Source organism: Paramormyrops kingsleyae, chromosome 20 (genome assembly GCF_048594095.1).
Source record: "Paramormyrops kingsleyae isolate MSU_618 chromosome 20, PKINGS_0.4, whole genome shotgun sequence".
Taxonomy (NCBI): domain Eukaryota; kingdom Metazoa; phylum Chordata; class Actinopteri; order Osteoglossiformes; family Mormyridae; genus Paramormyrops; species Paramormyrops kingsleyae.
Window position 1 is genome coordinate 490,025 of NC_132816.1, and position 16,287 is coordinate 506,311.

The window sequence follows — 16,287 nt, forward strand, 5'->3', positions numbered from 1 at the left end:
TAGTGCTGCGGCAGATTCATACAAGCTTATTCGGTGAGTGTAAAGTAAGCATTACTGAAAATAAAGACACCTTTTTGATACATTGTTGTGTTGCACATATACCTCAGGAACATAGCTGAGGAATTCTTAGTGCTCAGTGAAATCATTCCTTGTTTACTGTTTGTAGATATAACATTGTCATATTTGGCGGCATTGATGGATTTTCAAGGAAGGTTGGTAATAATAATTTGAATTTTTAAACATGGATTAAGTTTGGTTGTTTTGTTTTGTTGTTATACTAAAATGTTCACTTAATTGCTGTAATTATCACAAAGTAATTTGGTTGCTACTAATGAATGGTTCTCATGTTCTGTTATATAGATCATGTGTCTTGGAACTGCGAACAACAATTTGGCCTCTACCACACTGAGATTTTTTAACCAAGCTGTGCAGCAGTATGGCTTTCCACTGAGGTTAGATTAGTTTACTATTTACCAGTGCAGACAGGTCAGAATAACAGTAATACAGCTTTCTATATTCAACTGTTTATTGCATTTTATTTCCAGGGTTCGGGGGGACCACGGCACTGAGAATGTGGATGTTGCCAGGCTGATGTTCACAGTACGGGGAACAGGAAAGGGCAGCTATATAGCTGGAAAAAGTGTGCACAATCAAAGGTACAAATATAAACAAAACTTTATGTAAACAAGGTCTCTGACATACAAGAGTTCTCTTTTTTAAAGGACATTATAAAGTGACACATTCATTGATGTGTCACTGTGGCCTGAAAAGATTTTGCCAGTGACTTTGGTTATTATCTATGAGGTTAATACATTATACTGGAAACTGGCCATATGGCTTTATTGGGCTATGCTACACAACCCCAACCAACTTTTTTTCAGTCACACTGAAACTTTCTCACTCCTCTCTTTCTCTCTTTAATAATAAACAAAACAATGTATTAACAAAGTCTCCACACTGGTACTGGTGTTGCCATTTATTATCTTAAAACATGTCCAAGTTGCTGTCATCCTCTGCATAGACTTACCAGTTTGCCTAGAGGAGTATTCTCTGTATTTGTTCTACTGTTTCTGATTGACAAACTTAAATTTTTGGTATCCAAGAATTTTTATGAGTATATGAGTGCAGTGAATATGGAAATACTTATGTACTTTATCACAGAAGTAGAATTCATTTAAGAATGTGATTTTCAGACACTTTTTAGTTTAACCAAAGTGTATTATTAGTCTGTTGATGAATGTATAAACCAAGGGAAGAAACAAACTAATAAAAAATACTGTTTGAATGTTCATCCTAGAATTGAAAGGCTGTGGCGAGATGTATGGATGGGTGTCACCTGGACCTTTTATAATCTCCTTCACAATTTGGAGGAACAGGGGAATCTGGACATCTCTAAAAAAAATGTGATCTGGGCTTATTTTCATTTCAGCTGATAGGTAAAAAAGAAAATTAGTAAAACAGAACAATCAGTATAGCTAGAAAGCTTTTATGCTGCAACCCTTAATGAACCTCCGGAAAGCACCAGACCGACTTCTACATATTTTACCAATTAAACAGAACTCTTTGGTCAGAGTATGTAGAAATACTGCTCAACGATATGGGTACAATATTGGGTACTTCTGCTTAACAAACCTGAACTTTACATTTAGACTAACACAAATCCGTACATTACTGAACTTAAGCAGGTCTGCATGTCTGTCTGAAACGTGAAACGAAGGAAAATCAGTGTAGTGGCCTGGAAGCCGAAGTGTCTCAAAGCAGGTTGAGGCTTTGGGCATAGAGCTGGTGGTGAACTCCACTTTAAGTTCCTTTGGCAGAATTTCCCAGCCTACCCAGAACTTCAAAAGCTTTCTCAGTTCATGGGCTGATGCTAAAGGAAAAAAAAAACATTTTATAGTTTATTACAATTATAGTGAACAATACTGCTCATTTACAGTTTCTATTTTTTTTCTCCCTCCTCCACCCCCCCTCTGCGGAGGAGTACTTTATTTGTATTTTTAATTTTATTTATTTATTTATTTATTTATTTATTTATTTATTTAATTTATATTTTTATTTGGTTCCTCAAAAGAAGGAGAGGGAGGGTGGGGGGAACAAAGGAGGAGAAGGGGGGAAGAGAGAGAGAGGGAGAGAGAGGAAAAGAAAAAAGAAAGAAAAAAGGAGAGAAAAGAAAAAAAAACAAAACAGATAATCTGCTTCCATGTCTGCTGAAAAGAGAAAGATAACATACAACACCTGTACTAACCACAACAACCATCAAACGTTAAATGTTATTGAACAGTACACACAACCCGCATTACAACACATGCCCAGAAGCAACAGCCGGTCAAGACAGTGTGTGTCCGTGAGCACGTGTCTGTGAGCACCTGTGTGCACACCTGTGTGTGTCAGCGCGCTGGTGTTCCTAAGGTTTCTCCATGTAACTGTCTAGTAGTGTGTGTGGGGAGCCACAGCCCCGCCCACCCAGGACATGAAGCCGACACGGAGGAGACCCGGGCCCCAGACATCCAGAGGCCCCTCAGGGCACGAGAACCCCAGGAGGACCACCGCAGGGACGACTGCCCCCACCCAGAAAAAGGCAGAGGAGCGCTCCGGAGGGGGGCCATCCGGCAGCCACATCGCAGGAGCCCCAGGGGGCCGTGGCGGCGAGCACGCAGGCTCCGTCGGCGGCCGGCCACACCAGGGCAGACCGGACCCCGGGCCCAGAGGACCAAGGGCCCCCCCACCCCCCAGCCGGGACCCGACAGAGCCGGAAGGACCAGGCCCCGACAGGCAACCGCCGAGAGTGAGTCAGCACACACCACAGCATCCAGCCCCGGACATCGAGAACCACCAACGCATCGGCAGCCGGGGGCCCCATCCACCAGCAGGGAGTGTGGTGGGGGGCAATAGAGCCTGAGATGTTATTTCAGGTGGAGTCTAAGACCCAACCTGACACCTGCGTAAAGACAAACAGGCATACGTTCCCACCCTCATGCACACATAATCAAATATTCACCCATTCGCCCAACATAAAGACACACAGAAATGAACGCCGTACACACACTCACACTCCCCATATATACTCTATACTCCGAGATCCAGGCACCACCGCCCCCAGAGGGGCAATCCGCTACCAGACCCCGGAGATGGACCCCTTTTTTCCTCTGGCATGGGGACAAGAAGACCACCCCGGACTCCACCGCAGCCGAGAAGCCCACCAGCCCAGACCCCGACCGGACGGCCAGCCCCCGGCTCCAGATGGCGAACAGAGAACGGGGGTGTGAAAAGACCCCATGCTTCCCTCCGCCCGCTCATATGTGGTGTTGGTGCGTGTTGTTCTAAAGTGTTTTAAAACAGGGGAAGGGCATGGTGCTAACCACCCTCTGCCAATCAGCAGCTGGTGTCAGCTCAGCCCCTCCCCAGAACCCTCAATGGCTATGTGCAACTTAAAATTGAGAAGTGGGCACTGGCACCAGAGGTAAGGCTGAATGAACAGACCGACCTCTGGACGCCATTCCGTGTGCCCACCCCCAAGGCCCTAAATGTATGTGTCATGAGAGAGTAAGTAATGAGAGTGTCTAAGTTGTGATGTGTGATTGAGATACAGGTGGTCACGGGGGGACAGAGGAGGAATACCTCCCCTGCATCCCAGCGACGCACCTGCACCTCAGAGCCCTACGTGTGTGTTGGGGTGACAGAGCGGGAGGAGGGAAGCATTTAGGGATGGGGAGGAAAGGATCGGGGGGGGCAGAGGACCCCCCCTCTGGAGCCAGCTCCCCCGCTGACCCCCATAAGCACCTCCGTTCTCCTGAAATTCACCCAGGACGGGAGGGCCCAGGCCTATCCAATCCGGGGCCCAGAGCAGCGGCACCGCCGGGCACCATAGAGCCCGGGGCAGCCAACCAGACCCCACCACAGAGGAAAAACTACACCCACCCCACCATTCAGTCAACTCCCAAACTACATAAGACAATAGACACCCAGGTTGGGTCCATTCTCTTACTCTATTGGATTCCCCCCCACCCCCGCAGAGAGGATACCCCTAAGGCAGGGACCACCTGCGGACAGATGGTAACAACCTCCCCGCCAGCTAAAGAGGCCCCCAGCCCCTCCGACGCGCCGAAGGCCCCCGCGCCGGGGCTGGGCCCCAGTGCATGCGCCAACCCACACCCCGGCGATACACCCACCAGGACCCAAGCCCCCCCAGCCCGGCCGGAACCCCAGCCCGGAGGCAGAGCGCCCCCAGAACCCCAAGCCCGCCCCGGACCCACCCAGGAGCAGCACGGCCGGCAGGCCGGCAACCTACGTCCGCCGGCACAGGCTACCCCAGCAGCGCTGCATGCAGCCGCCAGAAAGACGCCACCCAAGAGCCACCAAAGCCCCATCCAGGCCATGACCGCAGTCCCAGCGCCGAACCCCCCCAGAAACCCCCCCCCCCCAAGGGAACCCCCAGACGCCCCAAGCCCACATGCCCCCCCCCACACCAACCACAAAGAACCGAAGCGGGACAAACCTGCGACCCCCCACCGCCACTAGGTAATGGAGCTGATCAAAGGAGCCCAGAGAGATTGGTCTAATGTGGCGGCAGAAGCTGTATCAAGACTAATATGGTCCAGCAAACTCTCTCTATATTGGTTGATATTAAGGTTATTTTTATTTTTCCAGTTCATGAGGACAGTCTTCTTAGCAATGCATAAAGCGGTGAAAGCCATGTGGGTTGTGTTAATCTCTGTAGTGACACCATCTAGGTCGCCCAACAAGCAGACTGAAGGAGAGGCTGGAATGGCACATTTCAGACACTTTGATAAGTCCTCACAAATCCTGCGCCAGAACATCTGAGCAGGTGGACAAAACCAAAGAGCGTGGATGTAATTGTCAAGGGTATCCCCTTGACAGTGTGAGCAGTTGTTAGAAGATGTAAAACCCTTCCTGAACATCCGATGCCCTGTATAGTGCACTCTATGCAGGATTTTGTATTGTATTAATTGTAAATTGGGACTTCTAATCAGTTCAAAGGTTTTTAAACATGTCTTAGACCAGAAATTGTGGTCCCAGCTGATTGATAGATCTGCCTCCCATTTTGCTATAGGAAGGGATATAGATCCATCCATTTTGGAAAGTGTCCTGTATATTTTAGACAATAATTTGGGGGTTTTGAGATTAAGGAATTCTGCCACACTTGGTGGTATTTGTAATTTGATTTGATTAGACTTGAATTTCCTTTTTACTATAGATTTAACTTGTTGATATTCTAAAAATCTATTCTTGTTAATCCCATGTCTTTTAACTAATAAGTCAAAGGGGACAAAGTCTATTTCTTCGAATATATGTTCCAAGTATTTAATACCTTTACAACTCCAATCCGGGAAATTTATCATATTATTGTTTAGTAGTATGTCAGGGTTGTTCCAGATGGGAGTACGTTTGCATGGGATTAATGAAGACTCAGTCGTTTTTAGAAACTCCCACCATGCTGTCAGAGAAGAGCTGATACTGATGCTTTTGAAGCATTCGTGTCGTTTAATGTTTGAGCTAATGAATGGTAGATCCGATATCTCTATGTTATTGCATAATGCCTGTTCTACGTCTAGCCAAGGTTCATCTAAGAGGGTATGTTTTAGCCACCCTGAGATGTTTTGAAGCCTGTTAGCTAAGAAGTAGTGGTGAAAGTTAGGCAGATCTAGTCCTCCTTTGTCCTTGGTCCTTTGCAGCGTTTTTAAGCTAATACGCGGTGGTTTATCTTTCCAAAGGAATTTAGAGATGGCGGAGTCCAGAGATCTAAACCAGTCAGGTGATGGTTTGCTTGGGATCATTGCAAATAAATAATTAATTCTTGGCAGCACCATCATTTTTATAGAGGCGACCCGTCCCATGAGTGATATGGGTAGGGACTTCCATCTAGCCAGATCATTCTCTACCTTCTTTAAAAGTGGGATGTGGTTTAATTTAGTTAAATCTGCCAGCCTAGGTGAAACATTAATACCTAAATATTTGATATCTCCAGATTGCAGTGGAGTGGAGGAAGAATTCTGAAAGGAGCAGTTAATTGGAAGAGCTGTGGATTTTAACCAGTTTATCGAATAATCTGAGACTCTTGAGAAAGAGTTAATTAATGTAATTACCTCAGAGAGAGAGGTTTGTGAATGTTGGAGAAAGAGTAACACATCATCCGCATAAAGACTGACCTTATGTTCCACATTCTTGCATTTGATGCCTTTAATCACTATAGCCTGTCTAATTGCTGCTGCTAGTGGTTCAATAAAAATTGCAAAGAGTGAGGGGGAGAGAGGGCATCCCTGCCTGGTGCCCCTCTTGAGACAGAAGCTAGAGGATGTTTGGTCATTTGTCCTAACACATGCTGTTGGGGAACTATATAATATTTTTAACCAGTTTATGAAAGAGGTTCCAAAACCAAATTTGTGTAATGTTGCAAATAAAAAACTCCAACTGACTCTATCGAATGCTTTTTCTGCATCTAGAGACAATATTGTGATTTGAAGGTTTTTATTGCACGAATAGTCTATCAGATTGAGTAATCTACGTGTGTTTGTTGATGAGTGCCTCCCTTTTATGAAACCAGTTTGGTCAGGATGAATTATGTGAGGGGTTATCTTCTCTATTCTTTTTGAGAGAGCTTTGCAGATTATTTTAAGGTCATCATTTACAGTTTCCAGAACATTTCGATTACAAAGTGTGATTGCTGCAAAGTGATTCAAAATGTTCTGGTAGAAAATAACTACACTACTGCTGTAGTACATGCTGCAAATGTGTATATTATATTGAAATACATTAGAGGCTTCCAATTATGCTAAATAATTAAAAGTATGTAATTAAATACCATTGTCAATAAATTGACGCAGGTAGCCAGCAATGCGGGATCTGGTATTTGCATCAAGCTCTTCATCCTCATCGTCCTCATCAGAATTCTGGGGCCACACTATATGCTGCAGTATCATCTAGAATACATATGAATTTTATAATTGCAAAAATAAAGCATGCGAAAAATAGAAAAGGCCTGGTTAGGTGCATATTCACCTGAGGAGAGTAGTCATACTCTGAGTTTGGAAAAATATGTTCCACCACATCTGGTCTTCCTCTGATAAGTGGCCATAGTCCTGTCTCCTTCAGACCGTTGCGCATCTGTTTTAGCTGACGTGTGGTCCGGCCTAACACCTATAGGAAATTAGGTCCATGACATAGGAATCGGTTATACAGAGAACTGTAGTCATATTTACTCATAATAATTCATCTTAACAACAAAGATATAAACTACATCAAGACTAATAAGCCTAAAGAGTATAGGAACTTAATTTTAGCAATTTCAGAAATATATCTGTTCAAAAATATGTCAGGAATACAATAAATATGATGCTGTTCATACTTGTAACATTGTTCACAATTGCTCAAACTATAACATCTGTGAGAAAATAGATCGGTAATACAGCATGGAGGAGCAGTCGTTCGAAGAGCCACTTCTTGTTGCCGTCTGTGACACCAGGGAGATCCCATGACAGACAAAGCTCCAGAATTTTCTCCCTCTCTAGATCAGTTATTCTGTCATCTTTCTGCAGCTTTATGAAAATACAGGAAAAAAAATCTTAATTTACAACGTAATTGTTTAATAAATGCTACCCTTGTGCAACATACCAGTTGTAGAGTGTCCCGAACATCCAGATCAGGACAGTCTTCTAGTTTTAAAGTTGCTGTCTCTGGCATACCTCCTGTTAAAACATGGACTACTGCTGGACTTAGTCCTGGCAAACCTGGACCTCCGTGCAAGAAACTGTGTGCCACCATCCTGCCAGCCACTAAGAACAAGTCACTTTCAACCAGAAAAGAGGATGTACTTGCAACAAGGTGACCCTGCTCTCCCTCAAACAGCCTAGTAGCATCCATGTTACCTGTAAGAGAAGTTGTTAGTTTTGTAAATACTTCAACGTGTGAACACACACAAAAATATACACATTTAAGAATGTCTGCAAGTACCTAAGTTAACGTGGAATCCATTTCTAAGTTTATGACAGATGGTAGAGAGGACATAACGGTTCACACCTTCACCAACAGTTAGAATCACCTGTTAGATCATATAAATTATGTGGATTATAATGCACCAAAATATTATTTGAATTAGCATAAAAGTGGTAAATGGTTTTTAAACAATACCTCTTAGTTTGCACTGAAGAGGAGATGCCCAGTTGACGTTGCCTTTTTTGTAGAAGAACAGAATAGCATGGTCTTGTTCCTCAACACTCTTGTGAATGTCCAAAGTGAAACACAGGGGTTCAGCATGTCTCTCTGCCTTGCACAGTAATTCTCGAGTAAAAAGCAATGCAGCTCTCTTGGGGTCTGATGTGGTCATCCATTCTAAAGAATTCAAAAATATGACAAGTATGTTAAATGTTGTCATCATAAATACCCCTTTAATGCCAATAATTCAGATAAACCTTAGCTGGTAATTGGAAATCTTTAGGAAGGGGAGGAGGAGAATTCTTTAAGGAAACACACCTTGCATGTCTGAAACACTGTGTAAAGGTGAAGGATGCATGTCAACGTTTCCACTTGTAGAAGGCTGATATCTGTTGAAATCAAATCTACTGAATACATAGAAGGTGATGCTGTAGCCTACTGTTACTTAAAAGGCATCCAACATTGCGTACAACATTATATACAACTCACCCCTCATCACAAAAACTGGCATGTGTCTCTATTTCATCAGCAGTAAAGTCCTTTAAGCAAATTGGGCACTGTACGGGGCTATTTTTCTATGCAAAAAACAATATCACACTAGATATCAGAACAACACATATCTGATCATTACTATTTTTTGTTAGTAAGGCACTAAAGACATATTTTGTTACTGTTTTTTCTTAATGAGACAATAAGGAATTATTTATGTGTGAAAATTTTAACCCAGTCAGAAAAAAGAAGTGTTTTCAAGTCAATATATTTTATGTTGACTATATGAAAAATATACATTAAATTATAAACTCAGGGCTAGACATAAGCCGCGGCACCGCGGCCAATGGCCGTCATACCTTTCAAAATTGGCCGCACGCCTCCTCAAAATTGAAGTACCTTACGGCCAAGATTGGCCTGCCTTTAATGTTTGTCTGGCCGTATGCACCCTTTTTACCGAAAGTAACGTTCATTACACAAAAGACTTGCGCACGACACAGTCCACTTTACCTCGTCAACAATCGATGCATCTGTACTGAACCCGAACCTAACCTAAGATACGAGAAACGAGGTCGACCCGCACATCTCGTAATTCCCAACTACTGAATGAACCGCAATGAATTCTGGACTAATACGATCATGTGTTCGTCGCATGATTGGCTGGTACGGTATGTATCGTCCAGCCTACTATGGAGCCACAGCAATGACAATGGTGCATCATCGGGGGGTTACGTTTTTGATTGGAAAAGCCATCCGACGGTTTCCGAATAACAGATAGGTGTCCTCTTCGGTAATCATCGTGTAGTTGTCGTCTGCTGCTTATGCTGTCACCATGCCTCGCAAAGATCGAGAACGTAAAAGAAAGCAAGCTGAACTCGCGGCTACTGCCGCAAAATGTTGCAAATTATCTACTTTGTTCAGGTAAGTGTCAGATGGTGTTGTAAAAAAACATTTGCCGAGGCAGAGCAGATTTGACTCAGAGAAGTACCAAGCTCTGCTGGGAGGATATAGGACTGGTAGCGTGCAGTGTGCAAAAAACGAACGTCAAGTCAATTGTCCATCCATCCATCCATCCATCATCTTCCGCTTGTCCGGGGTTCGGGTCGCGGGGGTAGCAGCTTCAGCAGAGGCACCCAGGCCTCCCTCTCCCCAGCTAACCCCACCAGCTCCTCGGGGGGGACACCGAGGCGTTCCCAGGCCAGCCGAGAGATATAATCCCTCCAGCGAGTCCTGGGCCTGCCTCGGGGCCTCCTCCCTGTAGGACAGGCACGGAAAACCTCTCCGGGTAGCCGCCCAGGAGGCATCCGCACCAGATGTCCAAACCACCTCAACTGGCTCCTTTCGACGTGAAGAAGCAGCGGTTCTACTCCGAGGCCCTCCCGGATATCCGAACTTCTCACCCTATCCCTAAGGGAGAGCCCAGACACCCTGCGGAGAAACCTAATTTCGGCCGCTTGTATTCGCGATCTCGTTCTTTCGGTCATTACCCATAGCTCATGACCATAGGTGAGGGTAGGGACAAAGATGGACCAATAGATCGAGAGTTTGGCTTTTTGGCTCAGTTCTTTCTTAGCCACGACGGATCGGTTAAGCGCCTGCAGAACTGCAGACGCCGCTCCGATCCGTCTATCCAATTCCCGATCCCGCCTACCCTCACTCGTGAACAAGACCCCGAGATACTTAAACTCCTCCACTCCTCCACGGGTTGGGGAAGTCAATTGTCATGTACACTAAAAGAATACGGGTGTTCTGAGCCAACAAATACAAAAATATTGACGGCTCCTTTATTGTTGGATTTTGTTTTTTGAAATAAAGCTATATATATATCTATAAATATATATATATATATATATTCTGTCTCAAATCGAAGGTCGTATTGCGTAGGTTGTCTAAACTTGGTAATTACAGTAATTGGTGACTCAGTATTAGCCCAATGCCTTTTTGGAAAGTTTCTGCTTTTTTGAAAATAAAAAAATGCATCCTTTATGGAAATAAAATTCCTCCACAAGGCCCGAGGTGTCCTATGAAATTTAAATAAATGAAAAAAACATTTTTTCAAATTAAAATTTTTAATTTGTCAATGACTTCACAAAAAACAATACCACTGCACACTAGCTAATTTACTCCAGATTTTGGCCTTGTGCCCAGGCTTAATGGCCTTGTGCCCTAGAAAAAATATGAATAGCCAAGGCCAAAGTGGCTGTGCCCTCCTAAATCCTTATGTCTAGCCCTGTAAACTAATAACTATGCTATTACCTTAGTGCCTTCTGATGTAACAGGAGTCTCAGGGGAAACATCATGTTCAAGGCTGTTACCCTGAACACACATTAAATAATGCTGATTCTTAGTATGTTTTATTGATTCATATATGGGCCATATATAACAAAAAAAAAACACAAAACTTTATCTATTCTAATTTACAGACTACATGTTACTTACTTCACAGTTGTCCACATGAGATGCCAACAACTGAAGAGGCATATACATGCCACATCTCTTGCAGGTTTTTTGGGCATTTTAGCAAACTCTTGAGCATCAGGAGGAAGAGGACTCAGGTCCATCTCCTCCTGTAGTGGAGCTACATACAAAACGATTTTCCCTGCATTTGTCAACATTTTGAGCTGCTTTCCAGAATACCCCTCTGACTCTAGAGGGATAATTTGAAGTTTTCTATGACCAGTCCCACCTGTGAAAATATGTAAATTCCTATTTATTAAAATGTTATAAATAATTTTTAAGAAGTACAAATAATGTACATATATTATAAGCTTTAAATGACACCATTTTATCCCAGTTTCAGGAAGCATGTTATAAGTGCGTCCACTTAATAACAAAAGTCAACTGTTGATGATCCTATTGACTAAAAATACCTGGCACCTTTGTAATCATACTTATGCATATTACCTAGCATATTACTCTGACTTGATCTACAAATGCCACTGACAACAACCATCATTCCTAGTTATTTAATTGGTTATTATTTGTGGTTTACTTTGGAATTTTACTTTTACTTTTGAATGCATACTGCTCATCGTTCATCAGCTGTCAAACACAGAAACTTTACAAGGTCACTTTAAAAAATCACTAAGAATTTTCTGGTATGATTCCAGAAAATGGTTTAAATGCTAGTACCATGTTAGTGCTAGTACTATTTTTGAAAACAACACAAAATATCACAAACTATTAAAAAATTACAATATATGTATATACAGTATATATTATATATTCTATTATGCAGAATTCTTACCTGTGGCTTTATAAAGCATCCATCCACCTGTGATGTTCCCCAGTTTAGGATACTCAATCTCCAGAAGTTTAACAATCTGTTCAGAATAAATTAGCTTCATAAATACTTTTGTCATGTAAAAATGCTATTTAACTACACTGTTAAAAAAAAATCCGTAAAAAAACTGAAAAAGTGCTGGTAATTAATTACCAGCACTTTTTCTGTTATTGTACGGGCACTTCCGTAAACCTTAAAACGGATATTTCCGTAGATTTACCTGAGTTTTTCTGTACCATTGACGGACACTTCCGTCAAACCTAAAATGGAAAATTCCGTATTTTCTGTAAATTTTTGCGTTATTGTACGGACAATTCCGTTAACCCTATAACAGATATTTCCGTAGATTTACCTGACTTTTTCTTTACCATTTACGGACACTTCCATCAAACCTTAAATGGAATATTCCATAGTATTTAAGTACTCAATCCGTACCATTTATGGACACTTCAGTCATCCTAAAATGTTTAATTCCGTACAGTTCTCTATACCGTTTACCATCAATAAAGCACAAATGTAGAATCACAACAATTATTTATTTCCTTTAACAGCTGCCAGTGCTTTAAAGTGATTTCATTTTTTGTGGTGAATGAATTGCAATATTTACATTACAACCATTAAAACATTCAGAACATCACCTTCACATTCAGAGCAATTTTACATACATAAACCAGCTGCTCTCTCAAAGAACTACAGCCATGTCCTTTTAACAGGGAGCTGCCAAATCTAGCAACTTTTTAGCACCCACAGGCTGACAGGCATTAATAACAAATTGATTTGTTAAAGACATTGACAAAATAAGACAATAAAACTGCCAGCATTGCTGTTGCTGTCTCACCTGTCAGTGCAAAATGAGGAGCCCCCTCCAGGAGGATGCAGAAACCTACACCTCCAACTCCACATATCACACCGACAGGCAGAGCTCTGCAACCAGTGTCTGAACTTTCTACAAAAAACAAATAGAACATTAGAAGTATTACATTATACAACTTTTCTATAAAACATCAGTGCAGCAATAACAACCATGACCTTAGAAGGATGACTCTGTGCAACATGCCATAAAGAGATTTTTAAAACTCTTAAAACAACTTAAAACTTAAAACAACTTAAAACTTACACCTCCAACTCCACATTGACAGGCAAAGCTCTACCTGGAATGACAAATATTGCCCACCTTCCCTCCCCCTTAACATGGGGGATTTGAAACTGCAGCATGTGTGTTGTGGGCATCTAGTTAAAACATCTGAACTCACATAATACTGTAAAAATCTGTATTTCTACTCCCAAGCCCCATGTTTTTGGATTTGCCTTTGTGTGTGTGTGTGTGTGTGTACATTCAGTCCAAAAAGGTATTTTCTGAGCTTTGAGAACAGCTCAAATGGCCCACTCAGATTCCTTCTGCTTGCACTCAAATTCCTTCAGCTGAGAAACCAGCTTGCACACCTGAATGAAGTGCCGTTTCTTCCCCTTCTTCTCTGCCTTGGAGCCTCGCTCAGGATTGATCCCAAAGAAATTAAAAAAATAATAATAATAGTGATATGCAGACAAAGTTTGCACGTGTAGTGTGGCTTGACAGGAGTGGAGCAGTTCAATAAAATCATACATTTGTTTTCTTCAATATGCCCCTATGTGTTAACCTCTCTATCATTCTTGTAGACCATCTGTCTAGTACCCAATGTTGTTGTGGTGCTGGTGCCAGTGGCTAAGCTTATCTCTTCCTTTGTCTTTTCAAGACACATGCATTCACACTGCGCATATACAGAAATGTTTGCAAGGGCGAGAAGTCTGCTTATCACCAACACATGACAGCATGCATCCTCAACGTGTATGCAGGGATATTATAAATGCACAGAACACAGAAGGGGATAGAAAACACAGTTGACATCGTCCTATCAAAAGGTGTAACAGCACATTTGAACACGGACTGTCCTGGGGGTTATTCAAACATGGAGTGGAGCAACTGTGACATTCAGTGCATGTTACACATCAAAGCATCAACATTTGGGCATGAATCCAGCATGTATTATTTTTTAAATGAATATGTTTAGTCTTTGCTTCTGGGGGGGTCCCTGGAACAACATATTTTGAGGTTGGAGTCTGCAGCCAAATACATTTCAGTTTGTGTGTCTTTGACATGAAAAGGTTTGACCAACACTGACATAACCTGGTCTCAGGTGCTAATGGTTTTAAAGAGATAGCTCAAACGAATTTTGTGTCAAGAAACCATTCTCAGAAAAATATGTTTTTGCTCCATTTCCCAACTAGAATCATGTTATGTTTGTTTTGTTTTTGATTGACTTAGGACACTATGTAAAGCAAAAAGCATGTTACCTGCCATTTAAAAAAATATGACACAGTTATTCCAACAATAGTCTTCAACAGGGAGCTATGAAATCTACAAACAAATCCACATTCAGGGGGATCATAAGCCAATAACAGCTGATCTAAAAGCTCACAGCATGTGGCGACACATTTTAAGCTTGTACATCTCAGACAAAGGGGTTTGGTGTAGATTCACAAAAAGCAGGTCGGGTGCAGAAAGGCACGGCAAAGTCACATTTACATGTGACAAGTATTTCCAAACAATGAGTGCTTACCTTTGCATGAATTCGAGAGTAAAAGCCATCTCCGGTGGGTATTGGACGTTGCAGACATAAAACATGGAGAAGACGTAGCTCAAGGCCACAATGGGAGAGGTGATGTGGTCATTGACAAGTAACCCATCAACAGCAATCTTGAATTGCTGGTCACCTTAAACACAGATAAAAACCATGTACCATATACAAAAAAAAAAATCCTATATTTTAAGGCAAGCAAAACATTTCTTTAATAAATACGACAAAACAACAGCTTATAAAACAGCTTGCTGGGATTCAAAAAAGATTTAACTACAAACCTCTGACTAGGATGCATGGGGTCACTGGGAGTTCGACTTCAGGATCTGCAGAGATCTGTTTTGGTGACAGACATGACACATGAATTAATGTTTCCAGTGCACACAAACCTGCTGGCAAATTGACTATCTGCTAGTGTCTTCATCAGACAGAGGTAGCCATTAAGCACAGACATTAATGTAAATAGTTTATAGAGAGAGAGTTTATAGAGAATCTCAGCAGCACAATTAGGGGAATCTATACTTCTTACTGTGGTTGGTTACTTGGTTCACCACTGGATGCAAATAATTATCTTGCACACAGTTTAAAATCTAAAACATCTACCTCTTTTTTGTGGAAGAGTTTATAAGAGTCTTCCTTGAAGTATTTTGTAATGCCACAGATGAGCTGTATTGGACCTTCGCCCATCTTCACCCCTTTGGAGTCAAGGAAGTCATTGATCCCCTTTTCTTTTTTGGAAAGTTCCTGTTCAAGGTTCAAGGTGTTAATTTTGTACAGGTACATAAGACTAACACTCATTTTCGTTTGGAGCTATGGAGAGAATTTTGGAAAAAAAAAAGAAAAAAAGAAAAAATCGTATTATTTCATTTTCATTTGCAACCTTTTCTGTTTTGATCTCAAATGTTCTGCTTTTTTGGTTGCCACTTCCTGATTTTTGGTCTCAAATCTATTCTATTTGATTGTTCATCCAATTTATTCTATTTGATTGGTTGCCAGTTTATCTTTTTTGGTCTCAACTCTCTTTTTGGTTGCAAATCTTTTTTTGATTGATTAATAAAGACAAAATTCTCTCCAAATGGAGCAGCACAGCACAATCATAATAATAACAGTAACAACACACCTGTGCCAGCTTGTTTTGTACAGAGAAGCCAAGGAGTTTAGATGCATGATCAAACAGGTGAGGAACTTCAAACAGGAATGGCCACTCGTCCTTTACAACGGTAATAGGGGTATCATCGTTGAGGATTTCACGCTGAATGGGATATGTTTCAGTCATCAATTTTCGAACAGATGACTCCTAAAGATATGAGGCAGTTAGACAAACAGTCAAACAGTTAGTCAAACTGTAGAAACTGAATTGCCCTTCGGGGATTAATAAAGCTTTCTGTATCTGTATCTGTAATGGATGATTGCAGACCCACCTGAAGATCCCGGGTTTGAAAGGCACGTTTCAAGTCATCTCGTTTAGACAGCAGGTCTTCTCTACACACAGTCCCCTCAATGATTGGATCCCACGCCACACATCCATACAGATCTGAATTCCTGGGCCTTTTCTTTGTTGAATTTTCACCCCCTGCTCGCCTCTTCAGTGAGCTTTGTGGCCTCTTCATATTTTCAATTCTGTGTTCCAGCTGACGAAAGAGAGTTTCAGAACCATCTTTTGCAAAAGGTTTGTTTCCAAACGGCTCTGTCAGCTTGAAGGAGGCAGGATATTGTCCTACAATCATACTG

The 16,287-nt window shown here is 42.0% G+C and overlaps 2 long non-coding RNA genes across 3 annotated transcripts; both read right to left on the minus strand.

Moving 5' to 3' along the window:
* Positions 1-457: 457 nt before the first annotated feature.
* On the minus strand, positions 458-7,884 carry LOC140581332 (uncharacterized). 2 transcript variants are annotated; one of them, XR_011984399.1, is made up of 4 exons: positions 7,364-7,884; positions 7,018-7,155; positions 6,821-6,938; positions 458-1,870 (listed from the first exon to the last, which is right to left on the minus strand). It is a non-coding gene; the product is annotated as an uncharacterized lncRNA (long non-coding RNA). The 2 variants fall into 2 exon arrangements; XR_011984398.1 differs by having other exon boundaries at positions 7,018-7,884.
* Positions 7,885-8,155: 271 nt separating this feature from the next.
* On the minus strand, positions 8,156-12,881 carry LOC140581333 (uncharacterized). The gene is made up of 5 exons (XR_011984400.1): positions 12,780-12,881; positions 11,906-11,981; positions 11,098-11,344; positions 8,488-8,558; positions 8,156-8,346 (listed from the first exon to the last, which is right to left on the minus strand). It is a non-coding gene; the product is annotated as an uncharacterized lncRNA (long non-coding RNA).
* Between the last annotated feature and the right edge of the window lie 3,406 nt (positions 12,882-16,287).